The sequence below is a fragment of the Mus caroli genome, unplaced genomic scaffold (genome assembly GCF_978045245.1).
Source record: "Mus caroli unplaced genomic scaffold, Mus_caroli_1 scaffold_17, whole genome shotgun sequence".
Taxonomy (NCBI): domain Eukaryota; kingdom Metazoa; phylum Chordata; class Mammalia; order Rodentia; family Muridae; genus Mus; species Mus caroli.
The window spans coordinates 32915338-32937286 of record NW_028227272.1 but is presented as its reverse complement, the minus strand read 5'-3'; the positions used below and the strand labels follow the sequence as shown (position 1 = coordinate 32937286).

At 41.1% G+C, this 21949-nt stretch overlaps 1 long non-coding RNA gene across 2 annotated transcripts; it reads right to left on the bottom strand.

The window, feature by feature from the left end:
• Positions 1–1786: 1786 nt before the first annotated feature.
• On the bottom strand, positions 1787–21873 carry LOC115029548 (uncharacterized). Of its 2 annotated transcripts, XR_015045690.1 has the most exons (4): positions 21554–21873; positions 21046–21199; positions 17053–17231; positions 1787–2228 (listed from the first exon to the last, which is right to left on the bottom strand). It is a non-coding gene; the product is annotated as an uncharacterized LOC115029548 (long non-coding RNA). The 2 variants fall into 2 exon arrangements; XR_003835109.2 differs by lacking the exon at positions 1787–2228 and having other exon boundaries at positions 15532–17231.
• Between the last annotated feature and the right edge of the window lie 76 nt (positions 21874–21949).

Below are 21949 nucleotides of genomic sequence, written 5' to 3'. Positions count from 1 at the left end.
TAAGGATATGCAAATGAGCAGGGTACGGTTCCTCCCTTAAGGAGCATGCGCATACCCTGGGAGCGAGGCACTAGGCAAGTCTGCAGAAGTGAACAACATGCCAGTGGTAAGGGAGAAGTAGAGGGTGCTGGGTGATTAGCTGGGTTTTAGAACTCAGGGAAACTTTGTCTGAGAAATAAGTCAAACAGAAATAAGAACTTCCAGTACTAAAACATAAGAAGGCAAATGAAGGGGTTGGGGAGGTGGCTCGTGGTTCAAATCATCAGAGTTCAATTCCCAGCATCCACATGACAGCTCACGACTGTCTGTAACTCCAGTCCCAAGGGACCGATGGCCTCTTCTGGTCTCCTGGGGCATAGGTAAGGCACACAGATACGCATGCAGGAAAAACGCCTATATACATAAAAATAAAAATGCGTGAAAGAAGGTAAAGGAGAACATTCAGGTGGAATGAGACACTGTTTTTCAGTGGAGTGGATTAGCTGTGGCCAGCCTGCATCCTCACCTACAGTCACCAATGAGTCTGAACAAAATACAGGAAGCATGAGTGTCTGAGGCAGAGGAGACGGGCAGAGTTACCAAGAATCAGGAAGAGCAAGACTCCAGCCCTGGAGACGCTTGGAGATGGGAGCTGACTTTGCTAGCTCACCCCAGGCATTGTAACCCTGGAACTTTACTGCACAGGGCTTTGTGGCAATCTGCAAAGTCCCTGCAGACATCTGTGGAATTCTGGAAACAAGGATGGAGTCTGAAATGGAAGCAGGCAGCCACCGAGAGCAGGACAGAACCATCAAAACCCCCTTGAGTCAAGGGCCAGAATTCTAGTCATGTGCAGTATTCTGCTGAAATTCCATGGGAAAGGGCGACATGGAGAATGTACAGTATTCTGCTGAAATTCCCATAGAGATACCAAAATCAATGGAGACTGAGCTTTGCCAGAACCATGACCCAGCCCCACTTGGCACAGCTTACTACAGAGTTAAGAATAAAATGTTTTATGAAATAATGTAATTTTCAGTTTTGTATGGAAAAATAAATGGTCGAGAATAGCAAAAGATTACTCTAGGTCTAAAGGGGATTATGAATAGAATTTAGAGTTGTATAAATATGTAGGAATATTCATAATATATTATAAGTCCACACCTCCCACCATTCTCTGAAAAACAAATTCCAGGTAGAGTGAAAATTAAATACCTTACAAATAAAAAAACAAATATATGCACCCACATAGGAAAGGTTAACAGTTCAGGAAGTCTCCTTTTGACTACTGATAAAAAACAGACTTCAGAAGACAGTTTTAGGAGGCTGGGGAGATGGTTCAGTGGTTAAACGTGCTCCCTTCTTCACTGTTGTGAAGGACCTGGGTTCAGTTCCCAGCACCCACGAGGCAGCTTACAACTGCCTGTAACTCCAGTTCTAGGGGAAGCACAAGACCTTCTTCTGGCTTTTTGTAGGCTCCTGCAGGTTTGTGCATATTTTCAGGCATGTCACGCATAGAATAAAATAAGTAATCCTTTTAAAAGACAGCTTTAGGGCTGGAGAGATGGCTTAGTGTTTAAGAGCACATATGTAACTCAAGACACCAGTTCACAACTCTCTGTAACTTCAGCTCCAGGGAACCCAAGGCCTATAGCCTCTGAGGAGACTCATGTGCACACAGGTGCACACACGTAAACATAATTAAAATGATAAGATTAAATCTTAAAGATTAATATCTTTTATTATTTAGATAATTACAGTTTTGATAGACTGGAGAATGAATACCCATAAAGCTAAGACCTAAAAATTTAGAAGGTGGAGAAAACGCACGGAAGCAAAAATTGAATAACTAAAATAGATAAAGATGACAAGGAAGCTATTAAAAACACAAGTTGTGAGGCTGGAGAGATGGCTCAGCAGTTAAGAGCACTGGCTGATCTTCTAGAGGACCTGGGTTCAATTCCCAGCACCCACATGGCACAGCTCATAACTGTCTGCAGGGGATTTAGCACCCTCACAGATATAGATGCAGGCAAAACATTAATGCACATAAAAATAAATATGCCTTTAAAAACCCCACAAGTTGTATTTTTTTACATTTACTTATTTTGTGTGTGTGTGTGTGTTCAGAGAACAAGTTTCTGGAGTTGGCTCTCTCCTTCTACCAGGTGGGTTCCGGGGATCGAACTTGGGTTGGTCAGACTTGGCACCAAGAGTCTTTCCCTGCTGAGCTGTTTTGCTGGCCCCAGCTGTATATTAAACAAATGACAGGAAGGTCATTAACTAAAGAAGCACCACAAGAAAGCCATGACTTTAAAAATACGCAGCTAATCTTGCTGCCAAATCAACTCCAAACTAAACTTACTGTGTGTGAACTTTCATTTTATACCTAAAAATGAACTTTTGGAAACTTATGAAAATCCATGCCTGCAAGGCCTGGGGAGAATAGATATGCTCATACATTAATGAAGGCAATGTAAATTGATCCAGTCTTTCTGAAGGGCAAAATAGTACTTTATTGAAAGAATCATAAATATGCCTAACCCCTGACCAAGTGATAGAATTTATCCTGAGGAAAAAAATGTTTAATAAAAAAACAAAACAAAACAAACAAAAAACCCTGACACATAAAATGTTTATTTTATGGTAGTAAAATGCTGGGAGAAAGCTAAGATCCTGACAGTACAGGCCTCTGAAGGTAACTGCGGTATATTAAAATGATATACTCCAGTGACATCCTAAAAATCATCGGTATGGAAATGATATAAGACATAGACAATATTTGGTTAAATGATGTTGCACAAAAGTGAGGCTACCCGTCCCCGCCTGCAGTCCCACTGTCCTCTGGAAGAACTAATATGTACGGATTTCAGGGAGGCTAGCAGATAGAGGAAACTTTTCAAAGTAGTTCGACAACTAGTAGTAGCACGCTTTTTTGTAAAGTTGCTAAGTATTAGATTTTTATAAAACCTTTAATGCTGTTATAATGAAATTTTCTTTGAAGGATATTGAACTGTCTTAAATAGTTATTTATCACCTTTCTAAGCTGGGCATGTCGAAAGATTACATTTCCGTTTAGTTATCTGAAATGTATTGAGGAAGAAAAGATATAGATGAGATGAGGTCTCACTGTCTATATTGTAGCCTTGATGACTGTCTTGGAACTCTCTATGTAGACTAGGCTAGCCTAGAAATCACAAAAATTGCCTCTGCTTCCCAGGTGCTGGGGTTTAAAGCCTGTGCTACTATGCCTCATCCGAAACTGTAGTTTCTTAGAAAGAAAGAAAAAAAAAATAATGCCAAAATGTATGCAAATGATGGCCAAAGCAACTTACCCCGACCCCAGGGAATCTTCCAGAGCCTTGTCCTAGTTAGTGGGTAACAAGGAACTACAGAGGCCTAGCCATCAGCCAGAAGGAGACCTAAGAAATAGGACTATTGTGGGTAGAAGCATCCCAGGATCAGGCTGTGCCCTGTTTCTGAATTCCTCCACATTGTGTAAAAACATTAGGCTTTTCAGGCTGTGCCTTGCCCTTTAAGCTGCTTGTAAACTCCCTGTTACAAGCAGCTCCTGACCTCGAGGTAAGGTTGGAAGATGGCCATGGCCCTGTGTAGACACCTGCTCTGCACCATTTTCCTGATACTCCTTCCTGGCCCAGTCTGATGGGGACTTGTTGCTAGGACAGAGAAGATACCAACCTATACATTTGTCAGGATACATTGGGAATTAAGGAGCCTGTGGGCCCATTAAAATTATATTAGAAAAACTGAGCCCAAGAACTTACCAAACACAAGATCCCAAGGAAATGTGGTGACTGACTCTCTTACCTGGACATCATAAAGAGATAGACTCCTAGCCCTGTGGTGGTGACTGCCCTGTTCGACTGCCATGTCACCATTAAGGTTGTGCATCAAGAGACTGACATGAAGAGAACTTCCGGCTGTCCCATGGCTGGCTTGGCTTGGTCCCTGTTGTTGATGGAGCCTGCTCACATGCTACTTGCCAGTCTTCCTGTTTGCCTGTCTGGTCCTTTCTCTATTCACCCTCGTTTGTTCTTCAATAGCCTCTGCAGCTGGATTCAGCTCTAGAGCCCAACTCAGACTGAGCAGCCCTACAGTACCATATAGAGCCTCTCCTGAGACCTCCAGCTTCTCAGGCTTCTTTGACATTTCTACATTCTTTAACCGTTAGTAGTCATTCTGTAGCCTGTAGATAGATAGATAGATAGATAGATAGATAGATAGATAGATAGATAGACAGATAATATATATATATATGATAGACATAGATGATAAATACATAAATGGTAGATAATAAATAGAAAGAAAAAAGATAGATAGATAGATAGATAGATAGATAGATAGATAGATAGATAGAAAGATGAGGGTCAGAACTTCAACATGCTGTTTTGGAAGATATAATTTGTCACACACTAGAAATATCAACAAATACATTTCTTCAAGCTAAGCTGGCTGTGGTGACACACACCTTTAGACCCAGCACTGGGGAGGCAGATGCAGGTGGATCTCTATGAGATACATGGGTGACAGATTTACTGTGAGTGCTATTAAGTCATCAATAGACCCTATGTTCGCTTCAGCCAGAGCTATCAAGGAAAGCAGAGGCTGCTGGCGAATTGCTACTAATGAATCCACCACACCTTATGAATTAGTTAGTCAGTAAATTCTGACGCTGTGGAAAAACAGAAGTGTTTATTTGTTTGTTTGTATTTGTTTTTGTTTTTTTTTGAGACAGGGTTTTTTCTGTGTAACAGCTCTAGCTGTTCCAGAACTCACTGTGTAGACCAGACTGCTCTTGAACTCACAGTTCCAAAACAGTGTGTTTAAAATTCTGACTCTCATACTTGTGAATATTATTTTATTTGGACATACAAATTTTGTCAGTATATGGGGTCTAAGGAGATGGTTCAGTGGATAAGAACTTGTTTTAAAACCCAGGGGACCTGAGTTCAAATCTTAGTATCCACATAAAAGCCAGGAATGGCCATGTGTGTCTGTAATCCCAAAGACAGGGATGGGGGAAGGGTGGACACGTGCAGATTCCAGAGCTCCTGGTCAGCCAGCCCAGCTAAAACTGTGAGATTCAGATTTGGGGAGAGACTGTCTCAAAAAGAAACGTAGGGAGCAATAGAGGAAGACACTTGATGACTGCCACATGAGGCTTACACAACTGAGCACACGTACACACTTGTATGTACTTGACATAACTTCAGTTGAGAAAAGGTACCTACCAGATTGGCTTGTGGGGTGTTTTCTTGGTTGACGGTTAATGTACGAGAGTCCAGTTCACTGTGATCAGTGTCATCCCTGGGCTGGTAGTCCTGAGCTGTATAAGAAAGCAGGCTGAGCAAGCCATGAGGAGCAAGCCAGTAGGCAGCACCCCTCCATGGCCTCTGCATCAGTTCCCATCTCCAAGTTCCTGTCCTGATTTCCTTCGGCGTTCAGCTGTTACCTCAAGTGCAAGATGAAATAAATCCTTACCTTCCTAAGTAGCTATTGGTCATACAGAAATAGAAACCCTAAGACACCATATGTGTACACACAAGGGTTTTGTCACTGTAATAAAGTTAAGGTGAGATTACACTGGATTTAGTTGAGCCCTAACTCAATGACCAGAGTCTTTAAGAAAAAGGAAATTGCCAGGTGATGGTAGCACATGCCTTTAATCCCAGCACTTGGAAGGCAGAGGCAGGCGAATTTCTGAGTTCGAGGCCAGCCTGGTCTACAGAGTGAGTTCCAGGATAGCCGAGGCTACACAGAGAAACTGTCTCAAACAACAACAACAACAAAGACTCCAGGAGGATGGGGGAAAAATCAATATCTGTTGTTCTGAGTTAAGCAGTTTATTGGTTTTGTTATATCATCCCTAGAAAATGAATTTAGAAAATTAAATGTGATGTCTGATGATAATACTGACAAAGGCAAAATTGACTGCAACTTACCAAGGTAGTGACAACACCATGATTTTTAGGCATGGGCATAGAGGGAGTCCGCACCTTAGTCAGAGAAGAGCCCAAGGGTACCAAGTACAGTTTTATTTTATTATTTTATATATGTGGGTATTTTCCCTGCACGTAGGTCTGCGTACTATGTGTGGGCCTGGTACCCTAGAACTTCAGAAGAGGAGACTGGAGTTACTGATAGCTGTGAGCCATCATGCAGGTGCTGGCAATTGAACCCAGGTTCTTTGAAGGATAAGCCAATACTCCCAGAAACTGAGCCATCTCTTCTTTCCAGTATATTGTTTCTTGCTATGCCAACTTGCAAAATAAGAATGACTTTTAAAATTTATAGTGTTTTGATGAAAATCAAAAGAACATTAATACTTTATGATGTTTAAAAATTACATGAGGGCTGGAGAGATGGCTCAGTGGTTAAGAGCACTGATTGTTCTTCTGAAGGTCCTGAGTTCAAATCCCTGCAACCACATGGTGGCTCACAACCATCCGTAATGAGATCTGCCGTCCTCTTCTGGTGTATCTGAAGACAGCTACAGTGTACTCATTTATAATAATAATTAATCTTTGGGCCAGAGCGAGTGAGGTTGACGGAAGCAAGCAGAGGTCCTAAATTCAATTCCCAGCAGTCACATGATAGCTCACATCCATCTGTACAGCTACAGTGTACTTACATACATAAAATAAATAAATAAATCATTTTTTAAAATTACATGAAATTTGGGGTGTTAGATGGCTCAGTAGCTCACTTGCTGAATGAGACTGATAGCTTGATCTCAAAGGTGTCCTCCGACCACTGCACAATCACACACACACACACACACAAATAAATAAATAAGATTTAGCCTTTCCTCCCCCCTTTTTTTTTTTCTGGTTTTTTGAGACACGGCTTCTTTGTGTAGCCCAGGCTGTCCTGGAACTCACTTTATAGACCAGGCTAGCATTGAACTCAGAGATCCATCTGCCTCTGCTTCTAAATGCTGGGATTAAAGGTGTGCATCAACACTGCCGGATTAAGATTTTAAATTTTTAATGAAATTTGAATTGTATGTTTGTAACAGGACAGTGTTCACACAATCATACCTGTGTATTCTATGGTTGCACACAGTAAATACAGATAGATAGATAGATAGATAGATAGATAGATAGATAGACAGATATAAAAATGATTCCCTAAAATGCAAAAGAAGGGTGAGATTTTCTTCATTTTCATTTTTAAACACCTGTCAATGCTCATTCTCTGCATGTTCTTTGGAGATTTATAAAAAGCTTTATAAAGCTCATTTAAAATCTCCTGTCAGTTTTACCCCCTGGGAATGTTTTCACAGAAAGCTGGGAGCCTTGGCTTTGAAATGTAGTCAGTAGAGAAGGCTGTATCTTATCTCCCAAATTCCCTGGGAGGGACGAAGCCTGATTTTGTCTCACAGCTGACTCCAGAGATGAGAAAAAAATGTATTTTTCCTTTGAATTAAAGGCACTTCATTTGGTCACCCCAATTACCAAGGGGATATGGGAGAGCTGTGTAATGTCAAGCAGTGTGTTCAAATCTTTTTATTTGAGGACTATTTTCATTTATCTTGGAAAGTGTGTCACTGCTTTTGGCTGATAATATTAAAAGGTGAGATTTCCTTCTGTCTTTGCAATCTGTGTAGCAGATTGCTTGTAGTAAACATCACTTTGTCTTAGTAGGTATTCATAGTAAGTAATTTCCCTTTTCTTCCTCTTTATGGCAGTACTTTCTGGATGAGTAGTGTTACCAGGGAAATTGGGGTTCCTTCTCAGAGTTCTTAGTTTCATTAGTAAAAGGACTTAAGAATGGACTCCGAAGAAAGCTTGAAGGCAGTTTTATTAGAGTTTAATAGGAAAAACTGCAGGGCAAGGAAGCTGTGAACCTCAGCGCCTGCTTCAGGGAGGAAGGTGGAGAAGAGAGGGAAAGCCAGGCTAGTTGAGTTAAGCCAGCATGTTTATCAATGTAAGTCAATCCCACTGTGAGAGGGGAAGGGTGCTTCAGAGAAACAGTAAGGAGCCCAAAGTTTTGGGGAGAGCATCCCCAGGATGACGTCAGTATCAAACAAGAAAGAGGAGGTGGAAGAGGAGGAGGGGGGAGGAAGAAGATGAGGAGGAAGAGGAAGAGGGAGAAAGTTAAGGAGGGAAAGAGGAGCAGAAGGAGCAAGAGAAAGAGAAGGAGAAAGAGAAAGAGAAAGAGAAAGAAAGAGGAGGAGGAGGAAGAAGAGGAGGGGGGAGGAAGAAGATGAGGAAGAAGAGGAAGAGGGAGAAAGTTAAGGAGGGAAAGAGGAGCAGAAGGAGCAAGAGAAAGAGAAGGAGAAAGAGAAAGAAAGAGGAGGAGGAGGAGGAGGAAGAGGAGGAGGAGGAGAAAGAGAAAGAAAGAGGAGGAGGAGGAGGAGGAAGAGGAGGAGGAGGAGGAAGAGGAAGAGGAAGAGGAGGAGGAGGAGGAGGAAAGTGAGATAAAAAGAAGGAAAATAGTTACAGACAGACCTTACAGGGCCTTATGGTTGGTCCGTCTGTAGTGACTGCTAACAGCCAATTATCTTCTTGACAGCTGTTTTCTATCAAACGTAACCCTTCATCATAAAAGGGACCTCAAAAGCCAGTAAGGGTCTGCTCTCTGAAATCCTGACTTTGGAAGAGTCAGCTGGCTGGGCAGTTCCAAATATAGTTTGCTTTAATCAGACAATCATGGCATTGGTATCCCCATTCCCCACCCAGGTCCAACACTTTATGGAGGAATAAAGTTCTATTGTATATAGATCCCATGTCTTTATTTTTATTATTCATTAATCAGCTGATGAACATCTGGGCTGAGTCCATTTCCTTGCTTTTGTGACTAGGCAACAGCAGACATGGATGTGTAAGTGTCTCTGGGGCAGGGCATAGAGGTCTTTGTTGTATGCCCAGGAGTGATATATTTGGGTCTCAAATTATTAAATTTTAATTTTTAAATTTAAATTTTATTATTATTTTATTATGATTAATAATTGATTTATTTTTAGACAGGCTCTCGCTGTGTGACTCTGGCTTCCCTGGAGCTCACTGTGTAGACCAGCCTAGCCTAGAACTTACAAAGATCCACCCACCTCAACCTCCTTGAGTGCTGGTATGAGAGGCAGGTGCCACCAGCAATCTTGTAAGTATTTTATTGAGCGGTTTTGAATCTATGTTCATCATGGAGTCACAGTACTAGAGGCAGGAGGATCTGGGGAAATAGAGCCTAGAAATGAGGTGGATTAAAGTCTCATGGAATAGCCAGTTTTATTTAGAGCATCAGACAGTTTGTACTCTGAGGGTTTGGCAAGGTCACATGAGGAAAGTTCACATGAATTCAAGCTGTGTACAACCACAAGGACAGGCGTTGCCTGAAATCATTTAAATGAGATAATGGATAGTGGAGTTTTCCACCAGCACTCAGAATTCTCCTCACAGAGCTCCATTCTTGAACCATGTTTTCACTCATGAAAATTAACCCATGGTTTTTCTTTGTTGTATCTGTGATGGTTTGGGTGAGAATGGCCCCCACAAACTCGTATTTGAATACTTAGGCCCCTGTTGGTGGAACTGTTTGGGATGGATCAGGAGGTGTGGCCTTGTTGGAAGAGGTGTGTCACTGGGGGCAGGCACTGGGGTTCAAAAGCATCTGCCATTCCCAGTGTCTTCTCTGCCTCCTGCTTGCAGTTCTACAGGTGAGCTCTCAGATGTTATTTCAGCTGAGTGCTGCCTGCTACCTCCACTCTGCCATCATGGACTGTATCCCTATGGAACCACAACCCAATGAACTTCTCCTTTTATAAGTTGTCCTGGTTATGGTGTTTTGTCATAAGCAACAGGAAATAATTAAGACAGAAGTAATATGTATTAGTCAGGGTTCTCTAAAGAACCAGAATGGATACAATTGATATTTTTAAAGATTCATTAAACCGACCTACAGGCCAATGATGGCTATCTCACTATGGAAAGGTCAAGAATCCAAAAGTTTTTAGTCTATGAAGCTGGATGTCTCTGCAGTCCCACTCTGGTAGAGTCCCAGAGGCTTGCTGTTGAGCCTTGGTTTTAAGTCCATCTCACAATCCTGAAGAGGTTGGATTTAATACCACCAGCAGCAGCAAGGTAGAAGAGTTCACCAGCAAAGTATAAAGGGCAAGCAGGAAAAGAGGAAAGCCCCTTCTTCCAGTGTTCTTTGATGTGGGCTGCCACCAGAAAGTGTAGCCCAGATTTAGGATGGGTCTTCCCACCTCAAATAATTCAATTACGAAAACCCCTTGCATGTGTGTCCAGCCCCCTGAGTTTTATAGTATTCCAGATATAGTCAAATTGACAACCAAGGTTAGCTATCCCAGTGGATTTGGTAACAGGATAATGCTGGCTTCTTTGAGTAAGTTTGATACTGCACCTCCTTGTAGTGTTTTGTGGAGGAGTTTGAGAAATGATGGCATTAGACCTTCCTTAAAAGTTTGGTAGCAGAAGTTGGTCAGGATCTCAGGGAGTTCAAGACCATCCTGGTTTTATAGTGAGTGATTCCAGGACAATCAAGGCTATAGAGAGAAAGACTGCCCCCACCCCCTGCTTCCTCCCAAGTCCCTCCCACCTGATACTTCCCTTTATTATTTTGTTCCCTCTTCTAAGTAGGACGGAAGCATCCACACTTTGGTCTTCCTTCCCCTTGACCTTCATGTGGTCTGTGAGTTGTATCCTGGGTATTCCACGCTCTTTATCTAGTACCCACTTATCAGTGAGTACATAACAATATATGTTCTTTTGTGACTGAGTTACCTCACTCAGGATGATATTTTCTAGATCCAGACATTTGCCTGTGAATTTCATGAAGTCATGGTTTTGTTTTGTTTTTTCTTTTAAAGATTTATTTATTTATTTATTTATTTATTATATGTAAGTACACCGTAGCTGTCTTCAGACACTCCAGAAGAGGGAGTCAGATCTTATTACGGATGGTTGTGAGCCACCATGTGATTGCTGGGATTTGAACTCCGGACCTTCGGAAGAGCAGTCGGTGCTCTTACCCACTGAGCCATCTCACCAGCCCGAAGTCATGGTTTTTTAATAGTATTTGAGTAGCATTCCATTGTGTAAATGTACCATATTTTCTGTATCCATTCCTCTGTTGAGGGACATCTGGGTTCTTTCCAACTTCTGGCTATTATAAATAAGGCTCTATGAACATAGTGGACCATGTGTCCTTATTACATATTAGAACATATTCTGGGTATATGCCCAGGAATGGTATAGGTGGCTATTATAAATAAGGCTGCTATGAACATAGTGGAGCATGTGTCCTTTTTACCAGTTGGAACATCTTCTGGATATATGCCCAGGAGAGGTATTGCGGGATCCTCCAGTAGTACTATGTCCACTTTTCTGAGGAACCGCCAGACTGATTTTCTAGTGCTTGTACCAGCTTGAAATCCCCCCAGCAGTGGAGGAGTGTTCCTCTTTCTCCACATCCTTGCCGGCATCTGCTGTCACCTTAGTTTTTGATCTTAGCCATTCTGACTGGTTTGAGGTGGAATCTCAGGGTTGTTTTGATTTGCATTTCCTTGATGACTAAAGATGATGAACATTTCTTTAGGTGCTTCTCAGCCCTTCGAGTTTCCTCAGTTGAGAATTCTCTGTTTAGCTCTCTTCCCCATTTTTTAAAAATAGGGTTATTTGGTTCTTGTGGCGTCTAACTTCTTGAGTTCTTTTTATATATTGGATATTAGCTCTCTGTCAGATATAGGATTAGTAAAGATCTTTTCCTAATCTGTTGGTTGCCGTTTTGTCCTATTGACAGTGTCCTTTGCCTTACAGAAGCTTTGCAATTTTATGAGGTCCCATTTGTCAATTCTTACTCTTAGAGTATAAGCCATTGGTGTTCTGCTCAGGAACTTTATCCCTGTGCCCATGTGTTTGAGACTTCCCTCACTTTCTCTTCTACTAGATTTAGTGTGTCAGGTTATATGTAGAGGTCCTTGAACCACTTGGACTTGAGCTTTGTACAGGGAGATAAGAATGGATCAATTTGCATTCTTCTACACATTGGCAGTTGAACCAGCACCATTTGTTGAAAATGCTGTCTTTTTTTCAACTGGATGGCGTTAGCTTCTTTGTCAAAGATCAAGTGACCATAGGTGTGTGGGTTCATTTCTGGGTCTTCGATTCTATTCCATTGATCTACCTGCCTGTCACTGTACCAATACCATGCAGTTTTTATCACTATTGCTCTGTAGTACTGCTTGAGGTCAGGGATGTTGATTCCCTCAAGAAGTTCTTTTATTGTTGAGAATAGTTTCAGCTATCTTGGGTTTTTGGTTATTCCAAATGAATTTGCAAATTGCTCTTTCTATCTCTATGAAGAATTGAGTTGGAATTTTGATGGGGATTGTGTTGCATCTGTAGATTGCTTTTGGCAAGATGGCCATTTTTACTATATTAATCATGCCAATCCATGAGCACGGGAGATCTATCCATCTTCTGAGGTCTTCGATTTCTTTCTTCAGAGACTTGAAGTTCTTCTTGTACAGATCTTTTACTTGTCTGGTTAGATTCACACCAAGATATTTTATGTTGTTTGTTACTATAGTGAAGGGTGTCCTTTCCCTAATTTCCTTCTCAGTCCTTTTATCCTTTAAATATAGGAAGGCTACTGATTTTATTTGAGTTAATTTTATATCCAGCCACTTTGCTGAAGTTGTTTATCTAATATAGGAGTTCTCTGGTGGAATTTTTGGGGTCACTTAAGTATACTATCATATCATCTTCAAATAGTGATATTTCGACTTCTTCCTTTCCAATTTGTATACCTTTGACCTCCTTTTGTTGTCTAATTGCTCTAACTAGAACTTCAAATACTATATTGAATAGATAGGGAAGAGTGGGCAGCCTTGTCTAGTCCCTGATTTTAGTGGGATTGCTTCAAGTTTCTCTCCATTCAGTTTGATGTTGGCTACTGGTTTGCTGTATCATATGGCTTTTACTATGTTTAGGTATGGGCCTTGAATTCCTGATCTTTCCAAGACATTTAACATGAAGGGATGTTAAATTTTAGTCAATGCTTTTTCAGCATCTAATGAAATGATTATGTGGTTGTTTTTCTTTGAGTTGTGTATGCAGTGGATTACATTGATGGATGTCCATGTATTAAACCACTCCTGCATCCCTGGGATGAAGCTTACTTGATTGTGGTCAATGACGGTTTTGATATGTTTTTGGATTTGCTTTGTGAGAATTTTATTGAGTATTTTTGCATCAATATTTATAAGGAATATTCGTCTGAAGTTCTCTTTCTTTGTTGGGTCTTTGTGTGGTTTTGGTATCAGCGTAACTGGCTTCATAAAATGAATTAGGTAATGTTTCTTCTGTTTCTATTTTGTGGAATAGTTTGAAGAGTATTTGGTATTAGAGTTTTAGAGTATTAGGTCTTCTTTGAAGGTCTGATAGAACTCTGCACTAAACCCATCTGGTCCTGGGCTTTTTTTGGTTGGGAGACTTTTAATGACTGCTTCTATTTCTTAGGGGTTATGGGACTGTTTTCATGGTTTATCTGATCATGATTTAACTTTGGCATTTGGTATCTGTCTAGAAAATTGTCCATTTCATTCAGATTTTCCAGTTGTGTTGACTATAGGCTTTTGTAGTAGGATCTGATGATTTTTTAGATTTCCTCAATTTCTGTTATTATATCTCCCTTTTCATTTCTGATTTTGTTAATTTGAACACTGTCTCTATGCCCTCTGGTTAGTCTGGCTAAGGGTCAATCTACCTTGTTGATTTTCTCAAAGAACCAGCTCCTGGTTTTGTTGATTCTTTTTATAGTTCTTTTTGTTTCTACTTGGTTGATTTCAACCCTGAGTTTGATTATTTCCTGCCATCTACTCCTCTTGGGTATATTTGCTTCTTTTTATTCTAGAGTTTTCAGTTATGCTGTCAGGCTACCAGTGTATGCTATCTCCAGTTTCTTTTTGGAGGCACTCCAAGCTATGAGTATTCCTCTCAGCACTGCTTTCATTGTGTCCCATAAGTTTGGGTATGTTGTACCTTCATTTTCATTAAATTCTAAAAAGTCTTTAATTTCTTTATTTCTTCCTTGGCCAAGTTATCATTGAGTAGAGAGTTGTTCAGTTTTCATATGTATGTGGGCTTTCTGTTGTTTTTATTGCTATTGAAGACCAATCTTAGTCCATGATGATCTGATTGGATGTGCTGGATTATTTCAATCTTCTTTTATCTGTTGAGGCTTGTTTGTGACCGATTATATGGTCAATTTTGGAGAAGGTACCATGAGGTGCTGAGAAGGTATATTCTTTTTTTTTTTTTAGGATGAAATGTTCTATTGATATATGTTAAATCACTTGGTCCATAACTTCTGTTAGTTTCACTGTGTCTCTGTTTAGGTCTGATCATGATCTGTCCATTGATGAGGGTGGGGTGTTGAAGTCTTCCACTATTATTGTATAAGGTGCAATGTGTGCTTTGAGCTTTAGTAAAGTTTCTTTTATGAATGTGGGTGCCCTTGCATTTGGAGCATAGATGTTCAAAATTGAAAGTTCTTGGGGGCTGGTGAGATGGCTCAGCAGGTAAGAGCACCCAACTGCTCTTCCAAAGGTCCTTAGTTCAAATCCCAGCAACCACATGGTGGCTCACAACCATCCGTAATGAGATCTGACACCCTCTTCTGGTGTGTCTGAAGTCAGCTACAGTGTACTTACATGTAATAAATAAATAAATCTTTAAAAAAAAACAAAATTGAAAGTTCTTATTGGTAGATTTTTTTCCTTTGATGAGTATGCAGTGTCCTTCCTTATCCTTTTTGATAACTTTTGGTTGAAAGTTGATTTTATTCAATATTAGAATGGCTACTTCCGCTTGTTTCTTGGAACCATTTGCTTGGAAAATTGTTTTCCAGCCCTTTACTTTGAGGTAGTGTCTGTCTTTGACACTGAGGTGCATTTCCTGTATGTAGCAAAATGCTAGGTCCTGTTTATGTATCCAATCTGTTAGTCTATGTCTTTTTATTGGGGGAATTGAGTCCATTGATGCTAAGAGATATTAAAGAATAGGGATTGTTGCTTCCTGTTATTTTTGTTGTTAGAGGTGGAATTATGTTTATGTGGCTATCTTCTCTTGAGTTTGTTGAAAGAAGATTACTTTCATGTTTTTTCTAGGGTGTAGTTTCCCTCCTTGTTTTAGAGTTTTCCATCTATTATCTTTTATAGGGCTGGATTTGTAGAAAGATATTGTGTAAATTTGTTTTTGTCATGGAATATCTTGTGTTTTCCATCTGTGGTAATTGAGAGTTTTGTTGGGTATAGTAGCCTAAGCTGGCATTTGTGTTCTCTTAGGGTCTGGGATAATTTTGATAGGTCTTTAAATGTTACTTGACCCTTTTCTATTCCGGTTTGTTTGTTTGTTTGTTTGTTTGTTTATTTATTTATTTATTTTTGGTTTTTCTTTTTTTTATATTTTTTTATTATGTATTTTCGTCAATTACATTTCCAATGCTATCCCAAAAGTCCCCCATACCCTCCCCACCACTCCCCTACCCATCCATTTCCACTTTTTGGCCTTGGCGTTCCCCTGTAATGGGGCATATAAAGTTTGCATGTCCAATGGGCCTCTCTTTCCAGTGATTGCCGACTAGGCCATTTTTTGATACATATGCAGCTAGAGTCAAGAGCTCCGGGGTACTTTGGTCTTGGTTCTTCTTCAGTTTCATGTGTTTTGCAAGTTGTATCTTATATCTCGGGTATACTAAGTTTCTGGGCTAATATCCACTTATCAGTGAGTACATATCATTTGAGTTCTTTTGTGATTGTGTTACCTCACTCAGGATGATGCCCTCCAGGTCCAACCATTTGCCTAGGAATTTCATAAATTCATTCCTTTTAATAGCTGAGTAGATATTGTGTAAATGTACCACATTTTTTGTATCCATTCCTCTGTTGAGGGGCATCTGGGTTCTTTCCAGCTTCTGGCTATTATAAATAAGGCTGCTATGAACATAGTGGTGCATGTGTCCTTCTTACCGGTTGGGACATAGTTTTTTGGCTTTTCGAGACAGGGTTTCTCTGTATAGTCCTGGCTGTCCTGGAGCTCACTTTGTAGACCAGGCTGGCCTCGAACTCAGAAATCTGCCTGTCTCTACCTCCCAAGTGCTGGGATTAAAGGTGTGTGCCACCACACCTGGCCCCTTACTGCTTTTAATATTCTTTCTTTGTTTTGTGCATTTGGTGTTTTGACTATTACGTGATGGGAGAAGTTTCTTTTCTGGTTCAATCTATTTGGAGTTCTGTAGGTATCTTATATGTTTATGGGTATCTCTTTCTTTAGGTTAGGGAAGTTTTCTTCTATAATTTTGTTGAAGATTTTTACTGGCCCTTTAATTTGGGAATCTTTGCTCTCTTCTATACCTATTATCCTTAGGTTTGATCTTTTCATTGTGTCCTGGATTTCCTGGATGTTTTGGGTTAGGAGTTTTTTGCTCTTTGCATTTTCTTTGGCTGTTGTGTCAATGTTTTCTATGGTATCTTCTACCCTTCTCCCTTCTATCTCTTGTATTCTGTTGGTGATATTTGCATCTATGACTCCTGATCTCTTTCCTAGGATTTCTATCTCCAGGGTTGTCTCCCTTTGTGATTCCTTTATTGTTTCTATTTCCATTTTTAGATCATGGATGGTTTTGTTCAATTCCTTCACCTGTTTGGTGGTGTTTTCCTGCAATTTTTTTTTCTTTTTTAAAATGTGTAGCCCAGGCTGGCCTCGAACTCGTGATCCTCCTGCCTCTGCCTCCTTCAGCAAATCCTACCAGGGTGTGCCACCACTACCGGCTCCTGCAATTCTTTAAGGGATTTTTGTTTGTTTGTTTGTTTCCTCTTTAAGGATTTCTAGCTGTTTACTTGTGTTCTCCTGTATTTCTTTAAGGGGGTTATTTATGTCCTTCTTAATGTCCTCTGCCATCATCATGAGATGTGATTTTAAGTCAGACTCATGCTTTTCTGGTGTCTTGGCGTATCCAGGGCTTGCTGTGTTGGGCAAACTAGGTTCTGATGATGAGTTCAGTTTCTGTTGCTTATGTCCTTGCCCTTACCTCTCGCCATCTGGTTATCTCTGGTGTTAGATGGTCTTGCTGTCTCTGACTGTGTCCCTCCTTTACGCCTGTGTGTCAGCACTCTTGGGAGACCAGCTCTCTCCAGGCAGGACCCAGGTATGGAGAACTGTGGCACAGGATCATCTCCAGGCTCAGTTGGAAACCGGAAGCAGGAGAGACTGTTTTAAAATAAACCAAAGAGGGGGAAAAAGTGATATTTAGCAGTAAATTCATCCAGTCCCAGACCTTTCTTTGTGAAGAGACTTTTAAAACACAGATCTATTTTATTTTTGACCATGTGTGTATATTTGTGGCATCCAGAAGAGGGCGATCAATCCCCTGGAGCTGCAGTTACAGAACCACCCAACATGGGGACTGAGAACTCAGTTTCTCTGCAAAAGCAGTGTGCTCTCTGAACCTCCGATTCATCCCTCCAGCCCTGTGAGCAGACTTAGAATCACTACTTCAGTCTCATGGTTGTGAGTCTGTTTAAGTTATTTCTATCTTCTGGGTTTAATTTTGGTAGGTTATATGCATTGAGAAATTTGTCCATTCCTTCTATGGTTCTCAACTTTTTTTTTTTCCGAGTAGAAGTTTTCCAAGTATTTCCTAAGGATCTTGAGTTTCACTGGAGTCTGTTGTAACACTTCCCTCTTTATCTCTAATTTTATTAATTTGGGTCTTCTGTCTCTTTCTTTTGGCTAATTTGGTTGTCTGTCTTGTTAATATTTTCAAAAACCCAACTCTTAGATTGATTTTTGTGGAATACAATGTTTTATATTTTATCATTTTAATCATTTTATCAGTAAAACTTACAATAAACACATAGAGACAAACTTTCCCTCCTAAGCCCCTCATGGTATCAATTTGGTATATATTGTGCATAGTAAGATGTATGAATGCAATTGTGCTGTGTTTACTGTGAGTCTTGAGAGGTTCCCATGCGGATCTAATTCAGTGATTATCTGGCAGAAGTCCAGGAAAGGTTTTTTTTTTTTTTTTTTTCTTTATTCTGCACAAACTACACATGATTAAGTTGTAGCTTTCTTTAAAAAAAATAATTTCAGGTGAATGAGTGTTTGCCTGAATATTATGCCTGTACACCACAGTTGTGAACATCATGTGGGTGTTGGGAATTGAACCCAGGACCTCTGGAAGAGTAGCCAGGACTCCCAACTACTGAGTCATCTCTCTAGTTCCCATGTTGTACCTTTCTGAAGATACTGTCTTTCCTTCCCACCTGTGGTGCTTAATCTCAATAACCACCCGGAAGATGGAGCTCAAGGCATGCCTGTGGGGGTTATGTAGGTAAATAGAGGTGGGAAGTCCTGCTCATTGTGGGTGGCACCATTCCCTAGGCTGGAATCCTGGAGAAAGTGAGATGATCAGAAGCATTCATCCCCCTCTCCTCGATTGTGGGTACAATGTAACAGCCACCTCAAACTCTTCATGCCCCCTCAAAGTCTTGTTTCTGTGACTCCTGCACTATGGTGGATTACAACCTGGAACTGGAGTTGTCAATTTTCTTCGTAGTTTGGGTGACACAGGGATGAACTCCAGGAAAAGTCAGCACTCTAGCCTACCTAGCCAAGCCCTCTACACCCACCGGGTCCAAAGCTGTTTGGCTCAGATGATGAGCGCCATCTACAGGCAGAATGCTTGAAATTGGAGAAAGATACCTGGATACTGTTCAGCATTATTTAAAGATCAGGAATTTTTAAAAGCCCAGTAAATTCTCTTCCGTGCATCTCTGATCTTCTTTGTACTGATTCAGTTCTTTGGTATTAAGTAACAATATTCAAGTTCTGTCTTTCTCCAAAGAATCTTTGAACTGGACAGAACTTGAGATAGATTTCATATCTTTCTTTCACATCTGACAAAATTTAATGCAACCTCAGGGACACAGTTTACAAAGTATACAAGCAAACTAAGCACTTAGTGGTGATAAATCATAAAGAAAATCATTCTAAGATGATTCTTGAGTTCACATATGCTTTTACCATTTACTGTAAATGGAAGCAAATTTGCACATTGTAACAAATGTGTTTCTTTTTATAGAGAGAACTAAATCATGGCTCAAATATTTGCTACTGCAAGACATGAAGCCCTTTCAACTTTCTTCAGAATATTTTTTTTTAATTTTAGAATTGTCAATGATGAGAACCCTACTTTGAATTAAATACACAATATAAAATGACAGAAGTGTGTTTAGGACCATTTCAGAACTTGGAATCGAAATTCTGTCTTAATCACAAGCCAAAATTCATTGAAAGAAATTTAACTATATTTATTTTTATTTTAAGTGTATGGGTGTTTTGCCTGCATGTATGCCTGTGCGTCATACGTGTGAAGTGTCCACAGAAGCCGGAAGTTTTACTGGATTTCCTGGAACTGGAGTTACAGGTGGTTGTGAGTTACTATGCAGGAGCTTAGAAATTTGTCCATTCCTTCTATGGTTCTCAACTTTTTTTTTTCCGAGTAGAAGTTTTCCACGTATTTCCTAAGGATCTTGAGTTTCACTGGAGTCTGTTGTAACACTTCCCTTTTTATCCCTAATTTTATTAATTTGGGTCTTCTGTCTCTTTCTTTTGGCTAATTTGATTGTCTTCCTCTAGAAGGGTAGCCCGTTCTCTTAACTGCTGAGCCAGCACTCCAGCCTCTGAAGTAGCAATTTTTAAAATCAAGCATTCTAACATGGTACGATCCAAAGATAGACTAACTTGTCATCCTGACAAATGACAGCAGGAACATATTAAAAGTCTGCTTTCTATTACTAAGACATTAAGGTGCTTTTTTTTGTTTGTTTTGTTTTGTTTGTAAGAACAGAAACATTGTGGGCTGGAGAGATGGCTCAGCGGTTAAGAGCACTGACTGCTCTTCCAGAGGTCCTGAGTTCAATTCCTGGCAACCATATGGTAGCTCAAAACCATCTATAATTGGATCCAATGCCTTCTTCTGGTGTGTCTGAAACAGTGACAGTGTACTCATATACAATAAATAAATCTTAAAAAAAATGAATCTAGTTTTTAAAAAAAAGAACAGCAACATTGTATACATTAAAAACCGTTATCCACATCATAGTCTCTCATCTGAGCTGAGTGTTTCAGAGAGTGTTCACTGGTATTGTCTAGTGTGAAGATCTTATATGTGCAAAAGTGCACATGTGTGCTCAGAACACAGGCTTCAGTGATGCCAGGAGACAGCACCGGTAAGCAACGGAATGCTATGTAGTTGATTTTGATTTAATTTTTGGTTATTGTGCTTTCAGAAGCATTTCAGCGTTACCAAGATTCACACTGGGTTGTGCGATCGGTCTGATTACAATCTACAGAGAAATGGGACCTATCTGTAAAAAAACGTTAGGTGGGGGTATCTATACCCCCACCTCCAAACCCCGACCACGGCTTTCATTTAACAATGCCTAGCTGCTGGCGCCTGGGACGTCCTGACTGACACCACCAATATCTTTCACATCCCTCTTTGTACCAACATTTGCCCATATCCAGGACGTTTCTGTTTTCAAAAATATTTAACTCCAAGAAACAAAGTATCAACTTTCTGAGCCCAAACCCCCATCCCTCAACGGCTGCCTGACTCCTGGGTCTTCCTGTTCACTCAAAGTTTTGGAAAGATCTGGAAAAAAAATTGCCAGGCGATGGTGGCGCACTCCTTTAATCCCGGCACCACTTGGGAGGCAGAGGCAGTTCGAGGCCAGCCTGGTCTACAAAGTGAGTTCCAGGACAGCCAGGGCTATACAGAGAAACCCTGTCTCGAAAAAAACCAAAAAAAAAAAAAAAAGGGGGGGGGGGCTCTGAGTATTTTTGCTGCTTCGGCAAAAAGGATTCCTTTTTTTCAGACCTCGGTCCTCTTCAGACTCCCCATTGCCCCCCATCTCCATCTCCCTAGTGTTACCAGGGGCCCCGAGAGGGTCACCATACCCTAGCCCTGGACCGGCAAAGCCTGCTTTAATGTGTATCCCAAATATTCGCTCACCACGCGTTGAGGATATACAGATTCCCAGTCTCTTCTTATCCCGGTCACAGTAGGCGCACCTCACTCCTGTTGCTTGGACCACTCCTGGATGAACTGTTCATATCCTTCGACCAATCTTGTCTCCAATGGCAGCTTAGAGGCCATCAAGTTCTTCCTAGGAAGGGGAATGGGGGAGGCGGGTGTCGGAGCCCCAAGAGCCCTAGGCCAGTAGCGGGACCAGAGCCCTCTCCTGAGCACCCAGGTCAGCCTGGCTGCTTTCTCACCCTCCTGTCGAACTCAGCCACCATGCAGCAGCCTAAGTTATTTTGTGTAAGTGAACCACAAAGCCCCAGAGACCCACCCTCTAAGGTCATTTCTTAGTAGTCCTTAGGCTCTCAGGTAGCACGTCCCTTGCCCAGAAGTGCTACCTGATCTTTCCATAATTGGGCTGGGAGCCCATGCTCTTTTGCTCCAACAACACCTGTGTACTTTTCCCTAGAGCTGTCGACCGTCTCCTGTGTCCCCATACCTGTCTCCCTCCGTTGAACACCCAGAAAGCATGGACGCCAGCACGCGTTCCTCAATACTGGGAGTTTGTAAACACAAAGTATGCACAGATGAGAAAACAGAATTCAGAAGAAGGAAAAGGCAGGTCAGATGCCCTCGGATGGTCCCCCAAGTGAGCAGGGAGCGTCCTGAGAGGATCGTTTTCCTTCTCTTATACAGCGCGGGTTCTGAAAAGGTATGCGGAAACTATCCTAGTGATGGAGCAGGGCTCAGCTGTAGCTCAGGTGGAGTGCGGGCGGGGCCCAGCTCTGGAGCCGCTATGGAGGTGGCCTGGAGGCTAGAGCCGGGGTGGAGGATTGACTCGCTTCTATTGAGGGCAGGAGAACAAAGTGCGGGGACGGGGGGCGGGGGGGGGCAG